The sequence below is a fragment of the Hordeum vulgare genome, chromosome 5H (genome assembly GCF_904849725.1).
Source record: "Hordeum vulgare subsp. vulgare chromosome 5H, MorexV3_pseudomolecules_assembly, whole genome shotgun sequence".
NCBI classification, from domain to species: Eukaryota; Viridiplantae; Streptophyta; class Magnoliopsida; order Poales; family Poaceae; genus Hordeum; species Hordeum vulgare.
The window spans coordinates 284459741-284479705 of NC_058522.1; positions in this window are offsets into that span (position 1 = coordinate 284459741).

Here is a 19965-nt window from a genome sequence, read left to right on the forward strand (position 1 = left end):
TTATGCTTTAAAGAAGAGGGATGATAAAACTTGTCATACTCTCGAGAAACCCTTTGCTAAACCTTGCTTTTTCATTGTGGACACAATTTGTAGTGCTCAAGTCTTTTACGATACTCCCACTACTATTCTTGAGAATAGATTTCCTTATGTGGAGAGTAGTAAAATTCCTATGCTTGTAGATCATGAAAAGAAAGCCTTAGGTGCTGGTTATATTGTTGAATTCATTCAGATGCTACTGAAAATTACTATGATAGAGGATCATATGCTTCTACTTATTGCAGTAGTACCAAGCTTCATCTCCATATGTTGAAATTCTTGAAGCTATGCTTGTTTTGCCTTCCTATGCTAGTTGATTCTCGCTCCAATAAATTGTTTGATCACAAAATCCCTATGCATAGGAAGTGGGTTAGACTTAAGTGTGCTAGCCATTTGCTCCATGATGCTCTCGTGGTGTTTCAATCCTTACCTTTTATGTGAGCATCATTGAAATCAATGTCTAGCTAAGGGCGTTCAACGATAACGCTTGTTGGGAGGCAACCCAATGAATAAATTTTTCTTTGCTTTTTGATTCCTGTTTCGTTTTCTCCACACCATCATAATTATGTTATGATTGTGTCTATTGTGTTTCTTTTTGCATTTGTGCCAAGCAAAACCATTACGATTAGTCTTGGGGATGATCGTTTGGTCATGCTGGAAAAGACAAAAAATTTCTGCTCACGAAAAGAATTTTCATTTTTTTTTCTGTAAGAGATTTTCAGTTGATTCTTTTTGCTGCTGATTGCTACGCAAATTGTTCATACTGTCGTAATTTGTTAGAAGTTTTGAAGTATCAGAGTTGTACGAAATATACAGATTGCTACAGACTGGTCTGCTGTTAACAGATTCTGTTTTTGTTGTGTTGGTTGCTTATTTTGATGAAACTACGGATAGTATTGGGGGGTATTATACATGGAAGATTGAAAGTACAGTAACCCAACATCAGCACAAGTATAATTTAAGTTTGCTACAGTACCTAAGGAAGTGGTGGTTTGCTTTCTCATACTAATGTTATCACGAGTTTCTGTTTAAGTTTCGTGTTGTGAAGTTTTCAAGTTTTGGGTGAAGTCCTTATGGACAAAAAGATAAAGAGTGGCAAGAGCTCAAGCTTGGGGATGCCCAAGGCACCCCAAGAGATTCAAGGATGCCGTAAAATCCTAAGCTTGGGGATGCCCCGGGAAGGCATCCCCTCTTTCTTCCTCAATCCATCGGTAATGTTACTCGGAGCTATATTTTTATTCACCACATGATATGTGTTTTGCTTGGAGCATCTTGTATCGTAGGAGTCTTTCATTTTTGTTGTGTCACAATCATCCTTGCTGCACACCTAGAGAGAGAGACATGCACTCACCGTGATTTTGTCGAGCTTCACTTATATCCTTTGGTAGACAATTCAGCTCACATGTGCTTCACTTATATCTTTTGAGCTAGATACTTTTGCTCTATGTGCTTCACTTATATATTTTAGAGCGCAGCGGTGCGTGGCTTGGTAGTTGATCTATGCTTTGGAAGTAGTCTCAAAAGGGGTAGTTATCCAAAGGGATACGAAAAGTTCAACATTCATGTGCATCGAATAGTTAGAGAATTTGATTCATCTCAATTAGTTTTGAGTTGTGGTTTTGGTAATATTAAAGTCATGCTAGTAAGGTGTTGTGAATCTAGAAATACTTGTGTTGAAGTTAGTTATTCCCGTAGCATGCACTTATGGTGAACCGCTATGTGATGAAATCTGAGCATGAGTAGTCTATTGATTGTCATCCTTTGCGTGGCGGTCGGGATCGCGCGATGGTTTATACCTACCAACCCTTCCCCTAGGAGTATGCGTTGAATGCTTTGTTTTGATTACTAATAAAACTTTTGCAACAAGTATATGAGTTCTTCATGACTAATGTTGAGTCCATGGTTTAGATGCACTTTCACCTTCCACCATAACTATGTTCTTTAGTGCCGTGCAACTTTCGCCGGTGCACAAAACCCACCATTAGCCTCCCTCAAAACAGCCACCATACTTACCTACTATGGCTTTTTCAAAGTCATTCCGAGATATATTGCCATGCAACTACCACCATGACATGTGCCACCACTTCTACATTGCGATTGCATGGTCATAAGATAGCTAGCATGATGTTTCCATTTCATGTCTATGCCATGCTAGATCATTGTCACGGTACACTACCGAAGGCATTCCATATAGAGTCATCGTTGCTCTAAGTTTTGAGTTGAAAGTGTGATGATCATCATTGATGGAGCATTGTCCCATGTGAGGAAATAAAAGAGGCCAAAGATGCCCACATAAAAAGAGGCCAAAGAGCCCACCAAGAAAAATGAGAGAAAAAGAGAGAATGGACAATGCTACCACCTTTCCACACTTGTGCATATTAAGCACCATGATCTTCATGATTGAGAATCTCTCGTTTTGTCACCACCATATAGCTAGTGGGAAATTTTTATTATATAACTTGGCTTGTATATTCCTATGATGGGCTTCCACAAAATTTCCTTAGGTCTTCGTGAGCAACCAAGTTGGATGCACGCCCACTAGTTTTCTTTAAGAGCTTTCACATACTCCTAGCTCTAGTGCATCATTTGTATGGCAATCCCTACTCATTCACATTGATATCTGTTGATGAGCATCTCCACAGCTCATTGATATGCCTAGTTAATGTGATCATATTCTCCTTATTTTGTCTTGCAACCTCCACCAGACTCCACACCACTTATAGTGCTAAAACCATGGCTCACTCTCATGTATTGCGTGAGAGTTGAAAAGGTTTGAGAAAGTAAAGGTGTTAAACAATTACTTGGCCAATACCGGGGTTGTGCATGATTTATATTCGTTGTGCAATGATGATAGAGCATAGCCAGACTATATGCTTTTGTAGGGATAACTTTCTTTTAGCCTTGTTATTTTGAAAGTTCATGATTACCTTGCTAGTTTGCTTGAATTATTATTGTTTCCACGTCAATAGCAAACTATTGTTTTGAATCTAACGGATCTGAACATTCATGTCACGTGAGAGAAGTTACAAAGGACAACTATGCTAGGTAGCATGCAACATCAAAAATTCATTCTTTATCACTTCCCTACTCGAGGACGAGCAGGAGTTAAGCTTGGGGATGCTTGATACGTCTCCAACGTATCTATAATTTTTGATGGTTCCATGCTATTATCTTGTCAACTTTGGATGTTCTATATGCATGAATATGCTATTTTGTATCTTTTTTTGGAACTAACCTATTAACTCAGTGCCAAGTGCCAGTTTCTTTTTTTTCGTGTTTTTGGCCCATTTTCAGACGGAGTCCAAATGGAATGAAACTTTACGATGATTTTTTTGGACCAAAAGAGAACCCCGAAGCTTTGGAAGAAGGGCAGATGGGCCACGAGGGAGTCACAAGCCCTCACGCCGCCACCACCACCACCCCCCCCCCCCGGTGATGGCGAGCAGGCTTGTGATCTCCTCGTGGGCCCAACTGATGTAATTCCACTGTCATAAATTCCTATAAATTCAGATACCCCCAAAAAGAAACCTAGATCGGGAGTTCCGCCGCCCCAAGCCTCTGTAGCCACAAAAAACCAATCTGGAGCCCGTTCCGGCACCCTGCCCGAGGGGGAATCCATCTCCGGTGGCGACCTTCATCATCCCCGGCAATCTCCATGAAGAGGAGGGAGTAGTTCTCCCTCGGGGCTGAGGGTATGTACCAGTAGCAATGTGTTTGACTTCTCTCTCTCGTGTTCTTGAGATGTCTTGATCTCGATGTACCATGGGCTTTGCTACTATAGTTGGATCTTATGATGTTCTTCCCCCTCTCGCTCTTGTAATGAATTGAGTTGCCCCTTTGGAGTTATCTTATCGGATTGAGTCTTTGAGAACACTTGATGTATGTCTTGCACGTGTCTATCTGTTGTGATCAACTTGCGGGTTTGTGACAATTGGGAACCTATGCATATGGGTTGGCACACGTGGATTCATGTGAGTACTTGATGTATGTTTTGGTGATCAACTTGCGGGTTCGTGACATTGGGAACCTATGCACAGGGGTTGGCACACGTTTTGACTCTCTCGTAGAAACTTTGGGGCACTCTTTGAAGTTCTATGTGTTGGTTGAATAGATGATTCTATGATTGTGTGATGCATATCGTATAATCATACCCACAGATACTTGAGGTGACAATGGAGTATCTAGGTGACATTAGGGTCTTGGTTGATATGTATCTTAAGGTGTTATTCTAGTACGAACTCTATGATAGATCGATCAAAAAGAATAACTTTGTGGTGGTTTCGTACCCGACAATAATCTCTTCGGTTGTTCCCCTGTATTAGTGACTTTGGAGTGACTCTTTGTTGCATGTTGAGGGATAGTTATATGATCCAATTATGTTATCATTGTTGAGAGAACTTCACTAGTGAAAGTATGAACCCTAGGCCTTGTTTCCACGCATTGCAATACCGTTCGTGCTCACTTTTACCATTTGTTACCTTGCTGTTTTTGTAATTTCAGATTACAAAAACCTATATCTACCATCCATATTGCACTTGTGTCACCATCTCTTCGCCGAACTAGTGCACCTATACAACTTACCATTGTATTGGGTGTGTTGGGGACACAAGAGACTCTTTGTTATTTGGTTGCAGGGTTGCTTGAGAGAGTCCATCTTCATCCTACGCCTCCTGCGGATTGATAAACTTTAGGTCACCAACTTGAGGGAAAATTGCTACTATCCTACAAACCTCTGGACTTGGAGGCCCAACAACATCTACAAGGAGAAGGTTGCGTAGTAGACATCACTAGCGAACCGCCCTCGGAGAGCAACGCCCGCAACCCGCCGAAGGGGAGGTAGTCGTTTTTGCTGATCACCTCAAGCGAGGCTTTACACCACCCAGCTCAAAGTTCTTCAGGGACGCCTTGCATTTCTTCAACCTCCATCCCCACGACTTAGGCCCAAACTCCATCAGCAGTCTTTTCCAGTTCCAAGTGTTCTGTGAGGTGTATCTCTAGATAGAGCCTACTGTACTTTTGTTTAGGAAGTTCTTTTATTTGAACTGCCAAACGGAGTTCGCCCACGGGCCCTGCCTAGAGCTTGGAGGAGTTAATATCAAGAGGCGACGAGAATGTGGGTATCCAGCTGCTGCACTACCCAATCATCCCAAGGGTTGGGCAAAAACTTGGTTTTACTAACGTGACACTTCTCCATCCAAAGAGAACCCCTTACCAGGCTTTAGGCAGGATCATCTGCCCATGGACTTCAAGCTGCCTGAAAAGCTAACTGAGGAGGAAGAAGCCTCATTTGTCCCTATCTTTGCAAAGCTCAGGGCCTTAACCGCTAATGGTCTCACTGGCATTGTTCTGATCCGCTGTTGGGTGGAGTGGAGAATCATGGCCTTGAGCCTCCGGGACGGCTTAATGTGTGAGTTCAATGGTGACTTAAACAACCCACACTTGTTCTACAACGCGAGGCTTGAAGAAGAAGACATTGTTGAAATTGTGAAGAAGTTAAGTGGTGAGCCTGTTGAAAACTGCTCCAAGATGGGGTGAAAGCTTTTCTTCGTTTCTATTTCGGCTCCAGAGGTAAAACATCCCAACTCGCCCTTCCAGTTTTTAATATACTCAGGCTTGTCTCTTGATTCGGGCTTTAATTATGTCAATTAGAGGGGTTCAACCTTCTGGAATCGAAGATCCAAAACTGACGTCAAGAAAGCACCGACCCCCCACAAAGAAGAAGAAAACCAGGGGCAAGGCCACCACAAAGGAGTCATCCGTTGTGGGCGAGTCTCGGATCACCGAGGAACAATCACAGGTAACTGCTCTTTGTCTTTATTATTTAAATCTGACTTGTACTCATGCTTTGCCGCTTCAATTTATAGGACGATGACATTGAAAGCCAAGATGAAGATGTCGAGGTAATTTCCATTTCTTCTGACTCAAACTCTTCTCCTCCCAAGCCGGCAAGGCGAATCTGTAGGAAAGTTCCCTTGTCTCATCCGGATGCTTATTTGGATCCCGATTTCCTTTGGCAGAAGGCGAGTTTTACGCCCAAACGTCATACTCGAAGCCACTCTGGGGACCTCTTGTCCGGCTTGCCCGAGAAAACGGCTGGTCGTAAACGTCAGAAAGAGGTATCAACACTTCTTAAAATCCCTTTCTTCCTGTGTAAATCATTCTCGCGATATACTCAATCTTTAAGTCCTACATTCAATAGGTTTCACCCCTTCATCTGGCGACTCAACTGCATCAGCTCTTCCCCCATTGATCCGCCTTTAGGGGCAAGTTCTTTCATTAACATGCTCATTTGGGTGCCAATGTTTCTATTTTAACATTTTTACCATCATTCCGCAGGGCTCAAGCAAAGAAGAGGAAAACCGGCGAGTCATCTTCTGCTCCCAAGGCGGCTGAAATATTTGGAATGAGTACTTCCATCCCAGAAGCTCAAGATGAGCCGGCTGAGAGTCATGCAAGGCCTTTGATGATTTCCCTGACATCCGGGACGAGCTTCCAAGTCCTCAGAAGGAGTTAACTGAAGACCTCAATCCCCCAAGTTCTCACAAGGCGGCTAAAGACGTGATGCCTGACCCAGATCCAGTTGTCGTCACTTGTACCGGTTTTTCCAAACCCGCAACCGTGGTTTTGACCAAGCACGCACCCAAAGCTGCCCCAGTCTTTGCTGAGAAGGACATCACCAAACTGAAGCTTCCCAATTATGACAAACTGGAGTTTGATGAACTGTACTCTGCTTTTGTGAGCCTCTAGGAGACGAGCCATGAAATGGAAAAAAGCTTGGTTAACATGATGCGAAGAAAACATGAGGTATGCTACCTGTTAACCTTCTTGACATGTCCTCCCATTAGCCCTCCAAAGGGCGAGTCATCTGTGACGAATCGTGCTTTGTATAATCTTTCAACGTGTAGCCTCTAAGGACCGGGCCATCATTTTAAAGATGATCCGGATCTTTTAGTTTGTACTTGAAGAAAGCTTCAACATGTAGCCCCCCAGGGTCGGGTCATATTTTTAAGGATGAGCCGGGTCTTTAGCATATATTTGAAGAAAAACTTCAACCTGTAGCCCCCAAGGGCCAGGTCATCTTTATAAAGATGAGTCGTGTCTTTAGCATATATTTAAGGAAAAACTTCAACCTCTAGCCCCCAAGGGCCGGGTCATCTTTTTAAAGATGAGCCGGGTCTTTAGCATATATTTGAAGAAAAACTTCAACCTGTAGCCCCCAAGGGCCAGGTCATCTTTTTAAAGATGAACTAGGTCTTTAGCATATATTTGAAGAAAAGCTTCAACCTGTAACCCCGAAGGGCCTGGTCATCTTTTTAAAGATGAGCCGGATCTTTAACATGTATTTGAAGAAAAGCTTCAACCTGTAACCCCCAAGGATCGGGTCATCTTTTTAAAGATGATCCGGGTCTTGCTTGAAGGTATTACCTTCGAAAAAATGAATCGTACATTAGCCCCCAAGTGTCAGGGATGTTGCTTGCAATGTGCATGAAACTTGCTTTCCCTGATGTTCTGCACGAATCAGTGACTCGGGCCGACTCAATTGTGGCCGGCTTGAAGCAAAGTCTGGCTGAGGAGCAAGATGCTCGAGCTAAATTTGAAGAGAAGCTTCGCCTTGCACTGGTTGACATGGAAAAAAATGAAGGCAGAGCACAAAGAGCTTGACAACAAGGCCAACACTGAGCAAGCCACCTTACTGAAAAGGGCGGAACATGCCGAAGAGAAGATGAAAGCCGCCGTGCAAGAACTGTCCGAATTAAAACATCATATCACAAAGATGGGCCATGCTGTGTTTGGTAAGTATCCATTATTTCCTTCTAAAGTCGTGTTGTAAGATCTTCCGGCGACTTATGATCGTGCATCTTTACTGCAGGTCCTCGAGCCACCACTCTTCAGGATGGTTGTATTTTAAAATTGAAGGCAATCTATACCTTGACAGAGAAACTGTACACTGGTGGCGTGATGACTATGAAGGCCGTTATGGGCGACAAAGAGCCCATAAAATCAATCAAGTATATGTTCTGATGCTTGTCCATGCTGCCACCCCAGATAGAGGAGCTGAAGAGGTCAGCCGCCCGTAAAGGAGCACTGATCACCTTGAGCTGGTGCTTGGTCTATGCTCCATTGCTTAAGACGGAGGAAATAACTGGGGGATTTCGAGAGCTTAAAGACGACGGGTTAGAGTTTACTGAGGAAGATTACCATTGTTTTGTGAAAGAATCTCGCTTCGTGGCGACTCAGCTAGCAGTCGGCCTGGATTTAACGAAATATCAGGCGGCTTATGATGAGCACAACAAACAGGTTACTTCTCCTTCATATGAAATCACCATTCCGACTCCGCAGCGCCGTAAGCATCCTTTTCCTTCTGATGCCGATCTGTCCACCATCTTGACTAACGAGGATGAGTTCCATGCCTTGACCAATTGCAATTGGAAATTGGGAAACTTACAGATCCAAGATGGCGAAAGCTCGAGGTAGGATAATCCGGAGGCGGCTTGAGCCAGGAGTTACTTGAAGATCACCCGCGAAAATTAGTTTAAACATCCAATGTCGGGTTATGTCACCTGATATGGCCTTCTGAGCCATGTAATAGGCTAGAGACGGAAACAATATTATGATACAATTGTACCTTTTGCTGACTTTGAAGTCTCACCCTTTCATTAATATGAATCGCCTTACCATGCACTTTTGCCATGTCTAACACATAATCACTTTCGCTGTTTGTCACAGAAGAAAAGATAAGTCGGCTCAGTGAGTCACAGCGGTTTAAAATGGACTTTTTATAAAACTCTTAGCTATGCTACAAACATACTTTGTAGTCATAAAGTTTGCTGGCTCAATGAGTCACGACAAGGTAGGACGAGTTTGCAAGACTCTAGTGCTACCCTAGGAAGGCTTTTGCAATAGCCTGAGTTGTTTAGACCGACTGATCAGGTGCGAGTCAAGCTTCAGTGAAGGAGGTTCATTGAACCCATGGTTTGTCTATTTTCCATATGACGGCTCCCGCTAGCACCCTTCATGTGTTTAACCTAGGCAAGTTTAGGGTCCAAAAAGTGGATTGACTCACGAAGAGTACATGGGACCATAGGGCGAGTCGCCAAACACATAGTCCAATATAACCATTGTAATGCGTTAATTTTTCGCTAGCCAAGAGGGTATTCACGCTGAACTCAATGAGTAGAAGCCCCCAAGTGACCTATGATTAGTGAAAAGCTAGACATAGGATTACAGAAGCGTTTACGCTCTTACTGCAAAACGACTTGGGAGCTAGTAGCCCCCAAGTAAGCCGACTTGATTCTCGCAATAATATAGGGTGCCTATGTATGAACCGTGCAACGTGGTAGCTTTGGTCCTCTTTGGCGTACCAACATCCAGTTTTGAAATAAGCGCAACATGGCGATTTATGCTCTTTGATACTGATAGCATCCATGCTTGGACGACTTATGAAACAATAAAGACTCATGCTCTCAAGAAGTTGAAACAGTAGAGAACCCGAAGTTCGTGGGCGCCGGCTTTATTGCTATATATATAGAAAGAGATTACAATGTTTAAGCTATGTATACTGATAAGGAGCCAGTGGCTCTAAGTATAATAAGGCCGCAAGTGGGCAATGTTCCAACGTCGGGTCATTTCAACCTCTGTAGTTGGCCTATCTGGGCGAAGATCTACCAGGTAGTAGGAACTGTTGAGAAGACTCTTGCTGATGACAAACGGTCCCTCCCACGGAGGGGATAACTTATGCATACCAGTATGATCCTGAATCAAACAGAGCACTAAGTTGCCCTCCTGAAAGACTCGACTCTTAACTCGGCGACTATGCATGATAGCGTCGCAAGTCTTGCTGGTAAATCACCGACCTTGACGCTGTCAAGTCTCGCTCCTCCTCCAGGGCATCCAACGAATCTTGACGCGCCAGCTCATTGTATTTCTCAACATAAGGGACGACTCACGGCGAGTCATGCCTAATGTCACCTGGTAACAACGCCTCAGCTCCATAAACCAAGAAGAAAGGTTGTAACCAATGGATCGATTAGGGGTAGTCCTGATTCTCCATAGAATATAAGGAAGCTCTTCAACCCCACATCCCGGGGTACGTTCCAGAGGAACCATAAATCGAGGCTTGATCCCTCGCAAAATTTCTTGATTCGCCCTCTCCGCCTGTCCGTTGGATTGGGGGTGTGCAACTGTAGAAACATCAAGCCGATTGTGCTCTTTTTTCACAAAATTCTTGCATGGCGCCTTTGGATAGATTAGTACCATTGTCAGTAATGATACTATGAGGATACCCGAAGCGAAAAATCAACTTCTTGAGGAACTTGACGGCCGTGACTGCATCACAACTACTGACCGGCTCTGCTTCAACCCACTTAGTAAACTTGTCAACCGCCACTAGTAGGTGACTCTTTTTGTTGGATGACATCTTGAAGGGACCAACCATGTACAGTCCCCACACCCTTCTTGACCAGTAGAATCCATGACTAAAGGCTTTGGATAACAAAGAGCGTGACTTGGCATGATGACCACAATCGCCAGCGTCATTCTCATTAAGGATCGCACACCCTTCTTCAGACAAGACACACATTTGAAAAAGTCCAGAAGTGCTTCGCTTCTTCAACTCGCCTTTATGTATAACCATGGATTTGCATCGCCGGATAATTTGGCGGGCTAGCAACTCATCATTAGGTAACTCGCCTCGCGCCAGATAATGTAAGGGACCGCCCAATCCGTAGTGGCATGGAGAGCCGCCACAAGTTGAGACTCGGGGTCAGGAACTGCTATATCCTACTCAGAAGGAAATTTCACCGACGGGTTATGCAAAATATCCAAAAATACGTTAGGGGGAACCGGCTTACGCTGCGACCCGAGTCGTGAAAGAGCATCAGCTGCTTCGTTGAGTCGATGGTCAATATGATCAACCTGATAACCATGAAAGTGACCCGTCACGTCTGAACCAGCACGCGTGTAAGCCGCCATCAAAGGATCTCTAGAATCCCACATTCCAGAGACTTGTTGTGCCACCAGATCTAAGTCGCCCAGGCATCTGACTCGATTGAGGTTCATCTCTTTGGCGATTCTAATCCCATGGAGCAAAGCTTCGTATTACGCCGCATTGTTAGTACATGGGAACATGAGTCGGAGGACATAGCAAAACTTGTCACCCTGAGGTGAAGTTAGTACCATGCCAGCCCCCGAGCCTTCCAGCTGTCTAGACCTGTCAAAATGGATAGTCGAATACGTGTGATCAGTTCTATCTGCTGGAATTTGCAGCTCGGTCCAATCGTTGATGAAATCCACTAAGGCCTGAGACATGATAGTCGTGCGGGGCGTATATCTCACATGGTGAGGGCCAAGATAGATGGCCCACTTATCAATATGCCAAGTTGCTTCACGGTTTTGTGTAATGTCGCCAAGTGGCGTTGAGCTGACTACTGTGATCGGGTGCTCCTCGAAGTAGTGTTTCAGTTTCCGACTCGCCATGAATATCCCGAAAACCAACTTCTCCCAGTGTGGATACCGCTGTTTGGAGAGTGTTAAGACTTCACTGATAAAGTATACCAACCTTTGGACCGGATATTCCTTACCCTCTTCCTTGTGCTCGACAACTACTGCAACGCTTACTGCTCGAGAGTTGGCAACAATGTACAGGAACATAGGCTCTTTCTCAACAGGAGCAGCTAAAAACGAGTGACTTAGCCAGTTGCTTCTTCAAGGCCTCAAAGGCTTCATTGGCTTCATCCGTCCAGACAACACAATCTATTTTCTTGAGCAGCTGATAAAGAGGGATGGCCTTCTCCCCAAGGCGACTTATGAAGCGGCCTACAGCCGCAATACGACCCGCCATGCGCCGAACTTGGTTGATATTGGCCGGGTTGCCGAGTGAAGTAATTGCCTTGATTTTGTCCGGGTTAGCCTCAATGCCTCGTTCTGACACCAAGAAACCTAATAACTTCCCTACAGGAACTCCGAAAGCACACTTGGTCGGGTTAAGCCTCATCTGATACACACACAAACTGTCAAAATTATCCTTAAGGTCTTCCAAGAGTGACTCTTTCTTCTGGGATTTCACAACTATGTCATCAACATATGCATGAATGTTGCGCCCAATTTGACTGTGTAGGAAATTCTGGATGCAGCGTTGATAAGTTGCCCCCACGCTCTTGATCCAAAATGGCATAGACACATAACAAAAGGCACCAAAGGGAGTTATGAACGACGTCTTCTCCTGATCCTCCAAAGCCATTTTAATCTTGTGGTAACCTGAGTATGCATCCAAAAAACACAGCAGCTCGCAACCCACTGTAGAGTCAATGATTTGATCAATACGAGGGAGGGAAAAAGGATCTTTAGAGCAAGCTTTCTTGAGGTCGGTGTAGTCAATGCACATGCAGAAGGTACCATTCTTCTTGAGTACCAGAACCGGATTAGCCAACCACTCTGGATGAAAAACCTCCACAATGAAACCAGCGGCCAAAAGTCGGGCTACTTCCTCCCCAATCGCCATACGCCATTCTTTGTTAAACTGGCGAAGATATTGCCGAACCAGCTTTATGTTAGGATCAATGTTAAGGTGGTGCTCAAAGAATTCTCTCGATACACCCGGCTTGTCAGAAGGTTTCCATGCAAAGATGTCAGGATTGTCCCGGATGAATTTGATGAGCGCGCTTTCCTATTTGGGATCCAGACCCGTCCCAATGGTGAATTGCTTGGAAGAGTTGCCGGGCGTGAAATCCACCAATTTAGTGTCATCTGTTGGCTTGAACTTGAGGGGTAGCTCCGAATCGATCGTGGGTTTCTTGAGCGGAGTCATGTCCGCCGGGTCGACATTGGTCTGATGAAACTTGAGTTCCTCAGCTGCGCAGGCCGACTCAGCGTAAGCCGCGTCTCCCTCCTCACATTCTTGAGCTATCTTCCGGTCTCCACTTATCATGATAGTTCCCTGAGGGCCTAGCATCTTGAGCTTGAGGTAGACATAACATGTGCGGGCCATAAAATGGGTGTAAGCGGGTCTACCAAAAAGCGTGTGGTAAGGACTCTTGATCTTGACCACCTCAAACATGAGGGACTCGCTCCTGTAGTTAGAATCTGTGCCAAAAGCCACATTAAGTTTGATCCGCCCAACAAGGTATGCCGACTTACATGGGACAATGTCATGGAAGACCGTGGAGGACGGCATGAAATCTCCCTTCGAGAAATTCATTCTGGGAAAGTATCGTAGTATAAGATGTTGATGTTGCTGCCTCCATCCATGAGGACCATGGAGAGGGTATATCCCCATACCTGTGGTGCCACGACCAATGCTAAGTCACCAGGGTTGTCAACCCGGGGCGGGTGATCCTCCCTGCTCTAGACAATGGGCTGCTCAGACCAATTGAGGTACCTAGGGAGCGCCGGCTCAATGACGCTGAAGGTTATGTGCTTGAACTTTTGGTCCCTTTTGCAAGTAATGGTGGTGAACACGTGATATTGGCCATTTTTCAATTGCTTAGGATTGTTCTGGAAACCGTCGCTATCATTCTGCCACTAGTAGAAAACAGGGCATTTGTCCCGGTTCGTAAGGGCCATTAGTCCCGGTTCTTGAACTGGGACTAATAGGTCGTTACTAATGCATCCCCCCCTTTAGTCCCGGTTCTTACACGAACCGGGACAGATGGGCATCCACGTGGCCGCTGCGGGCAGCCCAGGCAGGGGGCCTTTGGTCTCGGTTGGTGACATAAACCGGGACCAAAAGGCATCCACGCGTCAGAAACTGGCTGCAGCTCAGGTTTTTCTTTTGAAAGTGGCTAGTTTAGGGGTTTTGGGGGTTAATTTAGGTTGTTATTTGCTAGCTAATAGAGAGAAGTGTTCTCTCTTATCTTCGTGCTTGGTTTACCAACGCTACTGCTATGTTCATTTCACCCGCTGATATATAATAACTCTTCATGCTCGCATCATACATCATCATATATAATAACAAGTCCTACTAATCATGCATCATCATACATCATAATAACAAGGAGCATCGATGAGCATGCACAAAATTTCATCAGGCACACCACCATCATACTTAAAAGTGTAGTAGTAGTTCAACACTATCGTACTTAAAAGGTTTATACTATAAAGATTAAAGCCATCAGGTTCTTAAGATATTCACTCCTGCTTCTTCACCTTCTCCTTCATCATCTTGATGCACTTAGAGCGGTGAAGTCCCAGGCCGTGCTATGGGATGTACTCCTCTACCACAATTGGCATGGCCATGTCGCCCAGCTGTGGGACATCCATCGCGAGGCCATCATCGCTGCTACTTTTGCTGTCGCCTGAGTCGCTGCTACTTTTGCTGCCAGAGTCGCTGCTGCCGTAGACATAGCACCTGTCGCAGTACTCGCTGCTCCTTCTCCCATTGCCTTGCCAAATGCGAAAATGTTTTTTTTTAAATGGGTGTGAGAGATAGCCTAATGGAGAGGAAGAAGAGACAGAGCGTACCGGCATCATCCTCGTCCTGGTAGCGCCTCCGACACATAGTCGTCTCGAACACCTTCACGGCGAACGTGGCGTTGCCGTCATACCTGAAGACAAGGAAGTACCCAATCCCCAGGTCGTAGGCACGGACGAACTGCTTCCGGCCACGATCTAGGTACATGCGGCCATCGGCGTCGAACACCACCTCCACGTCCCACAGCTTGCGAAGCCCATTGCCGGCTTGCCTCAGCTTCATGTTCTGTGGCCGATGGCCGTCCAGCATCTTCACAAATTGTGCGGTAGCACCAGCCTGGAAGATTTCTGAAGTATAACCGTGAAGAACTCCATCTGTGAAAAGCAGCACAAGAGACCAATTAGTACCCTTTACAACATTGTCATACAACATTTACAACAACATGATCATTAGTATTAGGGAGGACCTAATTAAATACCCTATTTAAGGTAAAATAGCATAAAACAATATAGACCCTGACTCGAGGTCGGAGGGGTGTCGGTGACGGGGACGACGACGCGGATGATGGAGGGGGCTCCTAGATTTCTGCATAGTGCTCTCTAATTTTAGCATTCAAAGTAGGAGTACTTTTCCAATTTGAACATTCAATAAGCAAAAAAAAATCGAAAAATAAAGTAGTATTCAAATTAGCATGCATTCAATTATAAGCAAGACTACATCATCGATCTCTTGTGTCCATACATCGTCGAATATTATCACTAATTAATACTCCTCGAATACTATCATACATAAAGCATCATTAATACAGCTAGAACCGTAGCGCCCGACGGGTATCGTCGCGGGCGGTGGACACCCAAAGAGAAGGAACCATCACAGGATCATAGCTCCAGTGAGATCCCTGAAGAACCTGCCAGGTATTGTCGAACCTGCCCTCTAATGCAATCATGTAGCGACGGACGTGCTCGTCCTCCTCGCTCACACGGTGACGTACCACCTCCGCGGTGTCCGGAAGGCTCGGCACCGTTACTGGCCCACGCGACCGCCACCAAACAAGGGTCGGGTCAACAACGGGCTGCCTCCTCACCAACCTACGTCCCCCGGAAGGTAGCACCTCCTAATACCAGCCGGGCGGAGCCCAGTCCCGGACATGGCCCCTCTGATCAAGCAGGTGTCCTCCGCCGAGTCGACGACGAGGATGCGGGATAGGCATCGTAAAATGAACTTAAAAAATAACAAAATCAATACGTTGAATGAAACTATTCTATGCTTTATTATATTTCATTTAAATGTTAAAATTATAAAGCATTTGATTTACGTTTTAAGATACCCACAAAAATTAGCACTTTGTTTTTCACATTTGTTTTGAAGGAACTACACACATAACAAAAAAAATCTGACAAGTATAAGACTAACCACTATTTCCAAAATCATTTTACTTTCACGAGACCATTGCTAAATAACCATGCATTAAAACTAGCCCGTGCAAATGCATGGGTTGTTGACTAGTGGATATTAGTTTGAATCGTCCTTTGCATGTAATTAGATGCATGAATGAGAAAACTAGGGATGGTTGATAGAGTATATTCACTGAACGATTTAGAAACACCATATGAATTATTGGCCACTACACAAAGTGGTTGGGTACATCGGATAACAAACACATGCTGATGATCTATTCATAGCAAGAATGACGAACAATGAAGAACGTGAAAGCATATAAACAAGGGAGAGATAAAAAGGTATATAAATGTAAAAAATAGTTGATTGAATATTTTGCTATGCGTTCTTCAATGCACCGTGACCTCACATCTATTTATGATGTTGCTGGACTTCCCATAAAATGGAAGTATTCCAAATCCTTTGAACATTCTTTAAAAATTAACCAAACTCGGATTTAAGTATGGTTGAGACAACAATTTCATTTTTGGGTACCATAGTCCACATATGATCTCGGATGGAGGTGCGCCCAATTTCAAATTTATATATATGGGTGATACAAACAACTTTCTTGTTGAACCTTTGTTGATTTGAGGCCATATTTGTGCCGAATATCATGCACGAAGAAGCCAACAAATCATGCTACCCATCAGACGTTCTTCATATGGGTATATTTTTGTTTGAAAAGGAGGTTAAGACCCCCGGTCTCTGCAAACATACATATATGAAAAATGCAAACATACATGCATGAAATGAGCATTCTACAACTATATATGTATATAGAAATCAAATGTTACAAATCAAAAATTAAAAACAATAAATAAAAAAAACAGAGCCATGGCGGCGGTGGCTCACATTGGGGGCGGCCGGGGCGATGGTGTGGGCGGTGAGGGCAACGGCGACGGCGGCGGGAGGCGGAGGGCGAGGGCGATGGTGACTGGCGACGGCTCGGGGGCGGCGAAGGGCGACGGCGACGGCGGCGGGGGGCGGAGGGCGACAGGGGCGGGCGACGACGTGGGCTTAGGGGGCGGAGGGCGACGGGCGACGGCGACGGGGCAGCCTAGCGGCGCCGTGGATGAGCTCGCGGTGTCGTCGGGCGTGGATGAGCTCGCGGCACCGTCAAATCTGAAAATTTCCAAAGTGTTGGCTTATATAGCAGAAGCATTGGTGCCGGTTCGTGGCACCAACCGGGACTAAAGGGTTGCATTGGTCCCAGTTGGTGGCACCAACCGGTACCAAAGGCCTCTTTTCGGCAGCCCAAAGGGCGGGAAGCAGAGGCCTTTGGTCCCGGTTGGTGCCACCAACCGGGACTAAAGAGGGGCATTAATCTTGGTTGGAGCCACCAACTGGGACTAAAGGCATGTGCCTGCCACAGCCGCGGTGCGGTTGGATGTTTAGTCCCACCTCGCCTAGCGAAGGGCTGCCGATCTTGTTTATAAGCTCCGCCGCGGTTAGAATGTCGAGCGGTACGAATTTAGAGACAAAATTCAACCTAAATTTTAACAGCTAGTTAGGCTAACTAGCACTTTAAATTCAAAGAGCTAGTTAGGCTAACTAGCACTTTGAATTTAGGTTGAATTTCTCTCTAAATTCGAATCTATTTTTTTAATTTTTTCCATTATTTTTGTTTTGTTTTTTGTTTTGTTTCTACTTAAATTCAAAGTGCTAGTTAGCTTATTTTGTTTTGTTTCTACTTATAACAAAATACTTATTTTTTTTATTTTATATTGTTTCTAATTACTTATTTATTTTCTTTTATGATAATTCTTTTTGCTATTAAAGTTTGTAACAAAATTCTGTATAATTTTAGTTTCAATAATACTAGAGGTTTATAAAAGCTTTTTAGTTGATTCCTTTATTTTAATTTTTTCCCAGTTTTTTTGCTTTCATTTTTGTTTCTAATTACTTATTTATTTTCTTTTACAATAATTATTTTTGCTATTAAAGTTTCTAACAAAATTCTAATTACTTATTTATTTTCTTCTATGACAATTCTTTTTGCTTTTAATGTTTTGAACAAAATTCTATATAATTTTAGTACAAAGGCATTTTATTTGGTACAGATTTTAAGGCTGGGCCCCACGAGCACCTTTTAGTACCGGTTCGTGGCATGAACCGGTAAAAGAGTTTTTTAGTTGATTACTTCTGCAGCTGTTTTTTAGTCCCACCTCGCCAAGCGGGAGGCACTCGCAGTGGTTTATAAGTCCTGAGTGTAGAGACGATGAAGGGAGAAGCGCAGTGCTCACCTGTCTGTTACAACATGCATTTCAAATGAACTACAAAAAGGTTGAAAGTTGGCATGGTATCATCATAATAGTTGTGGAGAAAGTCTTCACTTTTTCTTCGCTTGTGTCCTTTCCTTATTGCGCCGTAACCATGGATAATCGTCATCATTTATTAGGATGCTTGGGTCAGCCTTGACTTTGAAGGGAGGAATTTCATGAAACTTTTCATAATCTTCGGACATGTCTGTCTTGCCCTCCACTCCCACAATGTCCCTTTTTCCTGAAAGAACTATGTGGCGCTTTGGCTCATCGTATGATGTATTCGCTTCCTTATTTTTTTCTTTTTCTTGGTTTGGTAGACATGTCCTTCACATAGATAACCTGTGCCACATCATTGGCTAGGACGAGCAGTTCGTCAGTGTACCCAAGATTATTCAGATCCACTGTTGTTATTTCGTACTGTGGGTCTACCTGTACCCCGCCTCCTGACAGATTGACCCATTTGCACTTAAACAAAGGGACCTTAAAATCTACTCCGTAGTCAAATTCCCATATGTCCACTATGTAACCATAATATGTGTCCTTTCCCCTCTCGGTGGCTGCATCAAAGCGGACAACGCTGTTTTGGTTTGTGCTCTTTTGATCTTGGGCGATCGTGTAAAATGTATTCCCATTTATCTCGTATCCTTTCCAAATCGTAACAGTCGAAGATGGTCCCTTGGACAACGAGTACAACTCATCACAAATAGTGTTTTCATCTCTGAGACGTGTTTCCAACCAACTGCTAAAAGTCCTGATGTGTTCACATGTAATCCAGTCGTCGCACTGCTCTGGGTGTTAGGAGCGCAGACTGTTCTTGTGTTCATCGACATAAGGGGTCACCAAGGTAGAGTTCTGTAGAACTATGTAGTGTGCTTCAGACCAAGAATATCCGTCCCTGCATATTATTGTCTCCCCTTCAAGCGTGCCTTTTCCAGTCAATCTCCCCTCATACCGCGATTTAGGGAGACCTATCTTCTTAAGGTCAGGAATGAAGTCAACACAAAACCCAATGACATCCTCTGTTTGATGGCCCATGGAGATGCTTCCTTCTGGCCTAGCGCGGTTACAGACATATTTCTTTAGTACTCCCATGAACCTCTCAAAGGGGTACATATTGTGTAGAAATACGGGGCCCGTAATGACAATCTCGTCAACTAGATGAACTAGGACGTGCATCATGATATTGAAGAAGGATGGTGGGAACACCATCTCGAAACTGACAAGACAGTGCACCACATCACTCCTTAGCCTTGGTATGATTTCTGGATAGATCACCTTCTGAGAGATTGCATTGAGGAATGCACATAGCTTCACAATGGCTAATCAGACGTTTTCCTGTAGATGCCCCCTCAATGCAACCGGAAGAAGTTGCGTCATAATCACATGGCAGTCATGAGACTTTAGGTTCTGAAACTTTTTCTCTGCCATATTTATTATTCCCTTTATATTCGACGAGAAGCCAGTCGGGACCTTCATACTAAGCAGGCATTCAAAGAAGATTTCCTTCTCTTCTTTGGTAAGAGCGTAGCTGGCAGGACCTTCATACTGCTTTGGAGGCATGCCGTCTTTTTCGTGCAAACGTTGCAGGTCCTCCCGTGCCTCAGCTATATCTTTTGTCTTCCCATACACGCCCAAGAAGCCTAGCAGGTTGACGCAAAGGTTCTTCGTCACGTGCATCACGTCTATCGAAGAGCAGACCTCTAGGTCTTTCCAGTAGGGTAGGTCCCAAAATATAGATTTCTTCTTCCACATGGGTGCGTGTCCCCCAGCGTCACTCGGAATAGCTAGTCCGCCGGGACCCTTTCCAAAGATTACGTG